Source organism: Pangasianodon hypophthalmus, chromosome 19 (genome assembly GCF_027358585.1).
Source record: "Pangasianodon hypophthalmus isolate fPanHyp1 chromosome 19, fPanHyp1.pri, whole genome shotgun sequence".
NCBI classification, from domain to species: domain Eukaryota; kingdom Metazoa; phylum Chordata; class Actinopteri; order Siluriformes; family Pangasiidae; genus Pangasianodon; species Pangasianodon hypophthalmus.
The window spans coordinates 20,192,704-20,203,324 of NC_069728.1; positions in this window are offsets into that span (position 1 = coordinate 20,192,704).

Sequence of the window (10,621 nt, forward strand, 5' to 3'; positions counted from 1 at the left end):
TGCGACGTCTCCTGCGTCGCAAACAGATCCACCTGGGCTCTGCCGAACATACGCCATATGAGCTCCACCACCTCGGGGTGGAGTCTCCATTCCCCGGGCACCGGCCCCTGCCTCGACAGGGCGTCCGCTCCCACGTTGAGATGACCAGGGATGTAGGCCGCTCTCAATGAGAGGAGGTTCCCTTGGGACCACACAAGGATCTGGAGCGCCAGCCTGTAAAGGGGGCGCGAACGCAGACCTCCCTGGCGGTTGATGTAAGAGACCACCGTCGTGTTGTCGGTGCGCACCAACACGTGGCGGCCTCTTAGGTCTGGGAGAAAGTGTTTCAGAGCTAGAAACACGGCCAGCATCTCCAGGCAGTTGATGTGCCAAGTGAGATGGCGGCCGCTCCACAGACCACGGGCAGGACGGCCACTCATGACCGCTCCCCATCCGGTGAGGGACGCATCCATCGCTAGCACTACGCGGCGACCAGGAGTTCCCAGGACCGGGCCCTGAGACAAGAACCCAGGTTCTCTCCACACAGCTAAGGCACGGCGGCATCGTCGCGTGACCTTGATCATGCGGAGCGGGTTTCCTCTGTTTCGGAAAAAACCCCTGGTCTTGAGCCACCACTGTAGGGGTCTCATGTGCAGCAGGCCAAACGGTATCACGTTGGACGCAGCTGCCAATAGGCCCAGCAGTCTCTGAAACTGCTTTACAGTGAGTGACCGGCCTACTTTCACTCTCGCGACCGCTGTGAGGACCGACTCGATCCGAGCAGGAGACAAACGTGCCTGCATCGTGGTCGAATCCCACACGACGCCTAGATAAGCGGTTCTCTGAGCTGGAGAAAGCACGCTTTTCTCGGCGTTTAGTCTTAACCCCAGTTCCTTCATATGGGCGAGAACGGCATCTCGATGCCGAGCCGCCATCTGCTCTGAATGAGCTAAAATCAACCAGTCGTCGATATAGTTCAGTATGCGGATGCCCTGTAGTCGCATAGGAGCCAGGGCAGCATCCACGCACTTCGTGAAGGTGCGGGGTGAGAGTGCTAGGCCGAAGGGAAGAACCCGATACTGGTAAGCTTCGCCCCCGAAAGCGAACCTCAGGAACTTCCTGTGCGGGGGAAGGATGGAGATGTGGAAATACGCATCTTTTAGGTCGATCGTGACGAACCAGTCCTCGGACCTGATCTGAGACACGACCTGAGTGACCGTAAGCATCCTGAACTTCAGTCGAGCGACTGAGAGGTTCAATTGCCGCAAGTCCAAAATGGGACGCAGCCCTCCCCCCTTCTTGGGAACAATGAAGTACCGGCTGTAGAACCCTGACTCCCTGTCGTGAGGAGGGACCACCTCGATGGCCTCCTTCCTCAGGAGAGTACGTACTTCCTGCTCCAATACCAGAGCCTGCTCGGGACCCACCACAGTGGGAAGAACCCCAGAAAAATGAGGTGGAGGCGAGCCGAACTGAATTCGGTAGCCTATTTCTACAGTACGCAGGACCCAATGAGACACATTCGGCAGAAGTTTCCACGCTGCCAGAAAGCTCACTAAGGGAATCAGTCTCTCGAGACTGACCTCTGGTGTAATAGAAGCGGTTAGCTGGGTGCCCTGAGGCGGCGAACCGACATGGGGGAAATGAGCTAACCGCTGCGAAGGCCTCAGGAGAGGCCGCGAGCCTCCCAGACCCGCTACGTTGCCGGGCGAGAACTGGGAGAGGCGCTCGCCGGAGACCGCTGCGCCCTGAAGCACCATAGGTGGCAGGGTTGGCAGATCGACCTCCTGAGGGCACTGGGGGGACCCGGGCACCGTAAGATGAGGTGTACGCCGCGTCGCCCCAGAGGGGCCCGCCCTCGGAAGCCCTGGGCCAAAACCATTAGCGTCTTAGCCGCGGCCCTTCTGGACATGAGGACGGTCCTCAGATCCGCCTTAGTGCCCGAAGGGCCGGGCCCAGAGCGTCGTCGCGACTCCTGCTCCCGCCTCGGGGGAGCACGGGAGGCGACGCTCTGCTTTTGGGCCTCCCTGTAGGAGGGGGCCGTACACGGAGGGGGCTGCCCCCGCCCGGCAGCCCCACGAGCTAGAGAGCGACGGGGGAGGAACCGCTGGAACGCCGCCGCCTGAGCACGGGCCTGCTGGTATCTCTCGACGACGGAGTCTACCGCGTCGCCAAACAGGCCCGAGGGAGTAAGCGGGGCGTCCATGAGCACGACCCTGTCCTTCTCTTTCATATCGGACAGGGTCAGCCAGAGATGCCTCTCCGCTGCCACCAGGACTGCCATAGACCGACCGATAGCACGGGCGGTCTCCTTGGTGGCGCGGAGGGACAGATCAGCGGCCCGCCTGAGCTCAGCTACCTGCTCAGACGTACTCTCCCCCTGCTCATCCAGCTCTGTAAGCAGGTCAGCCTGGTACGCCTGTAACACCGCCATGGTGTGCAGACACGCACCGGCCTGACCTGCTGCCGTGCACGCCTTGCCTACCAGCGCTGAGGTGGTCCGCAGCGGCTTGGTAGGCAACGCCGGAGCCTTCAGGGACGATGCAGCAGCAGGGGACAGATAGCTGGCTAGCGTCTGTTCAACCCTGGGCATCGCCCTGTAGCCGGAGTAGTCCAGCCCCGCCACATTAGCGTAATGGGAAGAAGTGGGGCTGAACAACCGGGGTGAAAATGGCCTATTCCAGGACCTCGACACCTCAGTGTGGAGGTCCGGAAAAAAGGGCAGGCTCCGGGGCGGAGGTGGCGGCCTACTGCGCAAAAAACGCTCCTCCAGTCTAGAGCCCTGAGGCTCAGGCCGTGACTCAGCGGGCCAGTCAATGCTAAGCTTAGCGACTGCCCGTGCAACCACCTCGAGCAGCTCCCGGTATTGAGGAGACTGCGGCTCAGGGTCGACGCTCTCCACATCGACCTCCTCGGAGGACGATAGGTGGAGCGCCGAGTCCGCTCCCCGGGGGGAAGAAACCGCAGAGCGTGCTTCCGAGCCCAGGGAGGGGACAGAGGACCTGGAGGGTGAGGAAGGAGAAAGGGACGGGCCCGTCTCCATTCCCTCCGCCAGGTCCATCTGCGAGCCCCACGAGCGCAACCGCCGCTCTGCCTCGGCAGAAGCGGGGCCGGCACCGCGAGGCACGCTAGTGAGGGCTCCCTCCTCAAAGAGAGCCCAGCGGGAGCGGAGAGTGCGCAGCGGTAAACGCTCGCAATGTGCGCAGCCGGCTCCCTCGAGAGCCGACTGAACATGCTCCGCTCCCAAACAGGCAACGCACAGACTGTGTGTATCCCCGCCCGTAATAAATCGCGGACAGGGAGGAACACACGGCCTGAAGCGCTGCCTGCTCTCGCCCTTAGTCTTAACCTTGGCTTTAGGCATGCCAACGATAAAACACCAAAAGACAAAAATAGACAGACAATAAACACAGAGCGCTTGCTGAAAACAGGAAGCTGACGCGGGGCTCGCCGCTCGGGCTTTTATGCTTCCGGGTCGCTACGTCACCCCGCCCGTGACGTCTCGCCCATCCATTGGACGGATTAGACACGTGATTCAGAGCGCGGTCACGCGGGGGCATTCCCATAGCGTTTCGTGACGCAGCTCGAGTTCCTGAAGGGGAACTATTAGAACCACTCACATCAATACCTAGGCTCCAGAAGGCAGCAAGTATAATGCACAATGACAGTACTCTAGTTAAAGTAACCAAATGCACAATTTTATTGCACAGCTCCTCTTTAGACTTTGAAAAGTGCAATTTAGTAGAATAAAATTAATATAATTTGCAATTTAATAATGGCCAGTAAAACAAAATAAGACTACCCCTAAAAAAAGAAGAAATAGAAAAGAGAGTGTCCTACGACCCATGTAGTCAATGTGATCAAATGTGCTTATCTGATGCTTTTGGGTTGAATCAGGAAAAGTTCAGCCACTCAATGGAAAAACATTTGACATCCACAGAAATGACAGAAAGTTGGACTAGCTTAAATTTTTCCCTTCACTGGAGTTTCACTGGGACAGGATCACCATCGTGGAATCAACAACCTTGTGCAATGTAAAACATGATAGCCCCATTAAGTTATGCAAACTTATTTCTTCTATTTAACACCAATTGTCATGGCAAGTTTTGGAACTCAAGTTTATAAGTTTTCTAAAATTAAACTAAAAGTAATCCATTGTCTTGACTTTGAGTCATTATCTTGACTTGACTGAGTTGAAACAAAGCTTATCTTCAAGTTGAGTTTACTCCTATTTTTAAAGCAGCAGGAGAATTTTCGTTTCTAAGTTTAACCAACTTGAAATGTCTTACATTGTGGCAGGAAAAGACCACAGGAGACAGAAAAAAACAATTGTTACAATCGTGGACTAAATAAGGCAAAAAGCTTGGTTTCTTTGATTCACTGTAAATTCACTGTAACACATGCTTCTAATGAAGCTTTTCTCTTGTGCACCTACAGGCCGCAATGAGAACCAAACCCAAAACTTAAATTAAGCTTTTCCTGTTACACTGGGTGGGTTACACAACAATCATTCAGCATCACTACCTGTAACATTAAGTCAAGCACTGATAACTGTGATAACTCACAGTAATTAACAAACCAGAATAATAAAGATATTTGCAAGCAAACTCATCCAATGTTACAAAGTGTAGTGTGTACAGCCCTGTCAAATTCAACATCCGTAACACGTCTTATTCATTAACACTTGATATTATTTTTCTAAAACTTGGTACTATTTTAAGTCTTTTAAGCAGCCAGGTGGATTACCAGTTCTCCCTCTCCTCCTGGGAGTGTGTATTGACATTTGGTCTGGCTAGTCCAGCAGAAGAGTTTCGGACTTTCATTTTCCATCTGGAAAATGACTGAGCTGTGACCCATTCCATTTCTTTCCATCACTAAGTATGAAAATGCTTCATCCAGTTTGCTTCTGAAAAAACAGGTTATCAGTTACCTTTGACCTCTGCCTTTGGGTACTTGATCAGGCCTCCTATCTCTCACCTGATCTCTAGTCTTGATTACAAGCTCTTTTGCTCCTTTCCGTACATCATTGTATATTTTGTATTTTGTCTGTTCTCCCTAACAATGTCCTTGACCTGTGCAAATTCGTCACTTTTCTCCCCCACAGGAAAAATGTCCCCCTTTGTTCTCATCCTGTGATTGTGCAGTAGCTCTGATGGGGAGATGCCTGTGGTTGAGTGAGGAGTAGAGCGAAAGAGCATGAGATAATCACACTCTTTCACAACTCAAAGAGTTTTCCTATGCTGATCAGGACAATGCTAATAATACTAATCACATTTCATCTGTAATAACTTCATGACAATGCTAAAGTGATAATTCAACTAAATTCATTTATACATACACAACGTCATGACCTTTAATATTGTTCACTGTTTAATATTAGTCTCATGAGTCTGACAAAACCACCTGATGGTAACCACCATGCCCTTTGGGGGAAAAAAAACTGTAAACACTAAAATATTACGTGCACAATTTCTTATTACCTGCTGTATGTAACACCTTTTTAAAAAATAAAGAATGAAAGTAACCTTTTCTATTGTAAAACTTTGTAGTGTGAACATCTTAAATAATACAGATGAGCTCCCCCTCTAGGTGTCTAACGGTTACCGTAAAACCCAGTATATACGATCACTCCAGTTTCTACATTAGACAAATGATTTGTGAAAGGACCATACTGAAACTGTACCCCCCTCCCCCCATTACACATTATTCCTCTTTGGGGTTGTTAGATCTGCTGACCTAAAAGCACTTCATTAAACTTCTTCTATCAGAGAGGTTCCAGCACACAAGACTGATAGAGCTCCAGTAGATCATATCTGTAAAGTCATGTGACTCATCACAGCATCAGAATAGACAAGAATTCACTGTGAACTTCACATCTCATTACAGCTAATGGACCAATCAAATCAGTCCACAGCTTCAAAACATCCAATCAGGCGTGAATCTGGACCTGGTTTTCTGCTGATCACACAAGTTCATTACTTCACTACCACTCTGTCTAAACAGGAACGATGATCACACTCTTTGTCGCTCTTTACTCTCTGCTTTGTCTCTACACAGCTGGTGAGTAACATTCTGAAAACTTTCATTTAAAATAGTAATATTACATATTTAGGTCACTTACTGACATTATAAAACATTAAATATTACACGTTGTTTTACGGAAAAAAAATTAAAAAAGGAGCTTCACATGAAAAAAGTAAAGCATGGAGAAGATTTAACTATGGAGTGTAACCTTAACATCAAAAACAAAGATAATTTAGTTTGGTACAGACAGAGTTTTGGAAAAGTGCCTCAGTTTTTAGCAAAACCATACAGTGACACTTTGGGCTACACATTTGATCCAGGATTCAAAGATAGCCCCTTCAGTATTACTGTAAATGACCATAAGTTTGATCTCAACATTAATGAAATGAGAGAAGATGATGTAGGAGAATATTTCTATATAGAAGTTGATGGAAGTATACTAAAGTTCACATCTGGAACACGTCTGCAATTTGAAGGTAAACAGTTTTACTCTGATAACCTGCTAATTCCAGATCAACACTTTAACCAGAATTATGTGTATATATGCATTAAATGTTGAATATTTCACATTATTCATATTTAGTATCATTTCTGTTTATTTGCTGCTTTTCCATTTTACTTGTAAAGGTAAAGAGATGAAACTCTGTCCTACACCTGGAACAGTTAACAAGAACGCAAATTCTGTTACACTCCAGGGTTCAGACAGCAGCGATGGAAAAGGCAAGAGTTTTGATCAAATTAGCTTTCTTTCACTTTCTATAACACAATTTTCTCTAGTTAAAACCTTTTCCTATTAATAAATCATACAATATGTATATAAGTTGCATTTTCCTCATTTCAGGAGATGACTATTGGATTAATACCTTAACAATCTTCAATATAACATCTGTTATTGTAATCATGGTTCTGATTTTAGTTTTATTTAAAAATCAAAGAAAAGGTTTGTTTACTTTTATTATTATTATTTATAAGTTACTTATACATTTACGAGTTACTGTATAAAGTTGTCACCAAAAAGTGAATCCTTTCTACATTTAAACTTTACTTATGTGTATTATTATTCAGATTCTTCATCAAGAAACCAAATTCCCACCAATCAGGTAATCCAGTCTTCTATCAACTGTGATTCTGTTCTGTTAAATAAATACACATCTGACCTACAATCCAAAATGCACAGAGAATTTTAACAGACAACTATTTACAAAATAAAAATGTAATAATTATTTGTAGTCTTTTAATCCGCTCTGGTTTATAAACGGCTCTTGTTCTTTATCAGGCTGATGATGATGTCTTGAACTATGCAGCTGTGAGTTTTACTAAGAAACCTTCATCCTCCAGAACATCCAGAGACAAGAGCCATGAAGACGTTTATGCACAAGTTAAAATAAATTAGATAAAAAGAATTTACTTTACTTGTTTTTTAGACTTGAAAAACATTATTCACTCATTCTGTAGACAGATTTGTCATGTTTTAATCAGACAAAAGCATTTTTATTGCTGTAAAATTTATCACCATTTCCCAACATTTTTGTTGTACTAATTTGCCATACTTGATGGATGTAGTTCTTTTTTATTATTATTATTTTTTGTGATCAAAATCCTACACCTGCTGGGCTTTTTTCCTGAAAGCCTTGTCTAAGTTTTCTCAGCATTTTCTCTTCAAATAGTGCACATTATTTCGAGAATGTAAAAAATTATTTTTTTGTTTGATTCTGAAGGTTAAACTATCAACAAATGGGTCATGGTAGACAATTTGCTTAAACTTTTGTTTTTGTGGACCACTTTTCATGAATATTGTAATAACTTTAGATTAGCTAAAACAATTTTTATAGCCAGTACATCTGTAAACATAATACATTTTCCACTTTTTCAGAAATACTTAGGGCCTTTTAAGTGCAAGAGGGCTCAGTATAAAGACGAGTGGTTACTGATGAGATTCACTTGCTTAACCTGAAATTAATTCCAGACACTAAATATTAAATCAGATTAAAAATGTATATTGATGACTGATGAAGTGCCAAGGAGTCCTTTATTTTAAATGTTCATCATTTACATTCTGATTTGTTAACAAATACTACAAACGCTGTGTGACATCATTTTGTTACTTTCTTGTGGGTTCCTATTCAAGATTAAGAACATTAGAAACATGACCATTATATAGATGTACCTAATATGCCTCCCTGGTTATATTCAGAAATGTATGTGAATGATGTTAATGACCATATTGTGCCATCTCTTACAGCCCTGATGAAGATATTTAAGCAGTCTCTTTCTATTTAAGCAGTAAACACTCTGGCAGTTTTTAAACAGTTTAAGAGGTTTTGTTGTTTCCATTAACTTTCACATGTATTATCTGGTGTGAGATGAAAACTTGTGCACAAGATGTGCACAAATTTTGGATAAATAAGTTTGAGCATGTTTTAATCTTTTCCTCATTTACTGTGTATCTAAGAAAAGGTGAGGTGTGAGAATGTAACTGTAAAATTTTGTAGAAATGGGTAACCTTTTCTGTCCAGTGTCCCAGAGCATGGATAGAAACTTTGGGTTATAATGGAGCATGTTAATATAATATATCTAGCAGCCAAACCATGAGATACTAGCTTACCCATCACACACTACTTTCACAACATCTCTTTGACATCTTTACCCTAGAAACTGTGCACACAGAATGAAGGTGTTTGGAGACCAATTTCTTCTTATAGTAAAATAAGATGAATGAAAATACACTGCCTGGCCAAAAAAAGGTCGGTGTTTGGGTTAAAATAAGCAAATACTTAAGAGCATATGATTGGATCATTACTGCAGTGATTAATATGTTTCAGCTGGCAACAATTCTTTTAACCTTAACTGATGCAGTGTGTAGCTTCCCATTTCTTAAACAACCATGGCAGATTACATATCCCATGGTCGTGGAAAAGATGTTACTGAAGGGGAAAATTGTTGGCCTGCATCAAGCAAAGAAAACAACTAAGGAGATTGCTGAAATCACTGGAACTGGGTTATGAAATGTCCAGTGCATTATTAAAGCCTGGAAGGATAGTGGTGAACCGTCAACTTTGCAGCAGAAATGTAGTCAGAAAAAAATCTTGAATGATCGTGATCAGAGATCATTAAAATGCTTGTTGATGTCACATCATAAAAAAATCGACAGGAGAACTCACGGCTATGTTTAATAGTGAAAGTAAGAGCATTTCCACACGCACAGTGTGATGAGAACTTACAGGATTTGGACTAAACAGCTGTGTGGCCACAAGAAAGCCATTTGCTTTCGGAAAAAATGACTTCAATTTGCTAGGGAGCATAAAGACTGGACTGTGGATCAATGGAAAAAGGTCATGTGGTCTGATAAAATCAGATTTACCCTATTCCAAAGCAATGGGTGTGTAAGAAGGGAAATGCATGATGCAAGTGATTCAACTGTCATGCATAGTGCCTACTGTACAAACCTCTAGAGGCAGTGTTATGATCTGGGGTTGCATCAACTGGTCAGGTCTAGGCTCAGCCTCATTGTGTGGCAATAAAATGAAGTCAGCTGAGCACCTGAATGTACTGAATGACCAGGTTATCCCGTCAATGGACTTTTTCTTCCTTGACAGCACGGGCATATTCCAGGATGAAAATGCTAAGATTCATCAGGCTTAACTTGTGAAAGAGTCGTTCAGGGAGCATGAGGAATCATTTTCACACAATTGGCCACCACAGAGTCCTGACCTTAACCCCATTGAAAGTCTTTGGGATGTGCTGGAGAAGACTTTAGGGAGTGGTCCGACTCTCCCGTCCTCAATACAAGATCTCGGCCAAAAATTTATGCAAAAAATGTTGTGAAGTAGCATAAGGTTGTTGAAACAATGCCAGGACAAATGCGTGCCGTAATCAAAGATAAATGCAATGCAACAAAATATTAGATTGTATTATATTTTTTTTTTGGCCAGCCTGTGTATATACTGTATATATGGCCATCACACACATATGTGGTAGGTGCACACACTACTGAAAACCCGAGAGACAACAAGGCAGCCCTCTGCACAGCAAGGGCCAATTTGTCTCAGGCTATCAGCGAGGCAAAGCACAGCCATGCACAAAGAATCCACAGCTACTTCTAGACACCAAGGACACACAGAGTATGTGGCAAGGTATTCAGGCCATCACAGACTACAAAGCGAGACCACCTTGTGCACCTTAAAACAAACCACTCAAAAATTAGAATGTAAATGGCATCAAACTAAATTGGTAGTATTTCAAACAGCATGGAAGGAGGGCCTCCATAACTATAAAGAATCTCTTAGTGCTGCTCGATCAATGTATCTCTCCACCCTATTTGAAGATAACAAAAATAATCCTAGATTCTTATTTAATACTGTAACAAAATTAACTAAGAATAAGTCCACAACAGAAACATGCACACAATCATTATATAGCAGCAATGACTTCATGAATTTTTTCAATGGCAAAATTGAAAATATCAAGCAAAAAATTCAGACTATTAATTTAAAACCAGACAGTTTTATAACTAACACTGTAGATAGTAATATAATAATATCAGATCAACAATTACAATGTTTTACTCCCCTTCGAGAGACCAAACTAATTTCACTAATTTACAATCGAACCTCTTCTA